Genomic DNA, 2663 nt, shown 5'->3' on the forward strand with positions numbered 1-2663 from the left:
TGGGTATATGAACTGGCGGTGGTCGTTTGTTAACTTCTAGACTTTGGATGGAATCTGCCGCTAGTATGCCCTCACACTCATCAACTAGTGTTTCGATTCGATCCATAACAGGTTCGCTAAGCATTCTCTTACATTTCTTGGCTTTCTTGGATTTTCTGACCCCCTGAACTACATTTATAGCATTCGGTCCCCCCACTTCCCCTGTTCCCTCCATAAGTTTCCTCTTGCCCATTATGAGGCCACGAAGAGAATGTGTGTGGACAGTATAAACAGTACCTTTGTGGGCAGTCCAGTGGCAGCGCAGTCAATTTGGATCGGTCGATGGAAAACGACGGATGTCAGGGGGGTGACCCTGCCCTGGCTCTTCCTGGCTGAGACAGGCGCGGACGGGCCCGCCCTTGGCCCGGGCTTCGTCCGGCGCCCGCGCGCGTCCCGCGTCACGGGAAGACTCTGGCAAACTTATACCCCGGTGGTGAGGGGGAGGGGCTTGCTGTCCGGTGCTTGCTCCCACAGGCTCCTGGGACACAGAGTCCTCCTGATTGCCCCCACTGGTGGCCACAAACAAAAGGCTGCGCCGCGTCTCCCGCGGAGCGGGAGGCGAAAGGGGTTGTTATAGCCCCGGTGGTGAGGGGAGGGGCTTGCTGTCCGGTGCTGGCTCCCACAGGCTCCTGGGACACAGAGTCCTCCTGATTGCCCCCACTGCTGGCCACAAACAAAAGGCTGCGCCGCGTCTCCCGCGGAGCGGGAGGCGCAAGGGGTTGTTATAGCCCCGGTGGTGAGGGGAGGGGCTTGCTGTCTGGTGCTCGCTCCCACAGGCTCCTGGGACACAGAGTCCTCCTGTCTCCCCTTTTCATTACATTAAGGAAGCAGAATAAAACAAACCTATAGCATAGCAAGCAAACACCATATGGCAGAGAAGCAGGAGTTGCAAGACAGTGAATCTGTCATGGGGAGTCACAAAATAGGTAAATCTGGAGCTCCAAGGTCAGCAGTAAATAGCAGGCACCCTGGCATTCCTCATCAGAAACATGCAAGACTCCAGGGGCAAGGCAGTGATATGGGACGGTAAGGGTTAGCCTCAAGAGCACTGTGGGTAGGAAGCAAAGTGCACTTTTCAGACAAATGTGCCACAGAGGCAGTGGGATGAAAAGAAATTAAGTATTGTAATTAGCAAAGCTATGCTGTCTACAATGAAGAGCTGGCTTTTACTGCTGAGAGGAGCAAAGGCAAACTACGGCCCTAAATATTTAACAGACTGATCATTGAGCCAAGAAAGATTAAAGTCTTATCTGAGACTATTTGGATGTAATATTTTGCATAATGTAGCACTAAAGTGGTGTTGATAAAGTTGTTGCTGCCCTTCTGGATTAAGTTGCCACAGGAAGGAAAATGGTACTTACCTTTAAGCATCTGTTCGTGGCATGTGGTGCTTTATATTCACATGATGTGCATAACCCCGCCTTCTAGTGTTAGGCCCCAATGTCTGCACATACCTTGAACGTAAATGGTTACTTAACCTGTAAGCATCTGTTCGATGCATGTAGTTCTGTAGGTTCAGATGTGCCCACCCTCCTCCCAGGACACCTCTGGCTGTTGCAGCTGTCATTCCTTCTTGCCTCTTGCATGGTCATCTTTCTTTTCCTCTCTCGCATATCGCTTTGCCCCAGCTTCACCCTCAACAGCCGTGCGGAAAACAATAACAATGGAAACGATGGGCATGCACACTGCAAGCAAGAGGTGGAGTCAAAGTCCTTGTGACTCTAGAACATGGGTACTCAAACATTTGCCATGGGGCTACAAGGTATGGTCTGTCATATGATGCAGGGCCACACTATGGTGATAGGGGGTCCTGGGTCGGTCAAGGATTGCATGAAAAGAGATTTTAAATAAACCGGCAAACATTTATTTGCAGGTTACATAAAGTTAAGTGGTACAGGACACCACAGTAGTTACTACATTTAACCACAAATAAATGCTTGCCCATTTATTTAATATTATTTCTGTATATTAGTGCCCAGCAAGTAAACAGCTCGTGCTACTGTTCACCAGGGGGCCGCATGTAAATGCAGAGACTTCTGGCGCAAGATGCATCTGTACGGATGTATGTAAAAAAATAATTCAGATGATGTAAAACACAGGTAAAGTGATCAAAGTAGTAAGTAACTCCACATGAATTAAGTTTATGCTGATGAACTCCACCACAAAGACAGAAAAGCGATGTCCCTATCCCCAACGATTGTTTGCTTGACATGCTTGCTACCTGGTAAAAGAAATAGCACGTTTACTGATATTGAACACCAAATTCTGAAGCAGAATATTGCATTTTTTTATTATTATTATAGAAATTTGAGCTCTCCAGTGCTTTAGAAAACATCATAGCAAAAACAAATTGCAAAAATTCTTTCTGCCACTATTTCCAAGCCAAGGGCGGGCTTAATAGCAGTCTGTCACAATTTCCCTCCAAAGAAAGGTTTTGGAATTAGTAACAAATGACCAAAAGAGTTGTATTTCTGAGTTGATCATGTTAGAATGTTTGCATTGAACATGGAGAGTTTTTCAACATTCCGTTGATCAGCACAAGTTGTAGGTGGTCAAGCCTGCTCTCTTCTGTGCTTAATGTAAGGAGGTCCACAGCAAGTTCTATCCAGACTGGCCATATGTGA

The sequence above is a fragment of the Triturus cristatus genome, chromosome 8 (assembly GCF_964204655.1).
Source record: "Triturus cristatus chromosome 8, aTriCri1.1, whole genome shotgun sequence".
Lineage (NCBI taxonomy): Eukaryota > Metazoa > Chordata > Amphibia > Caudata > Salamandridae > Triturus > Triturus cristatus.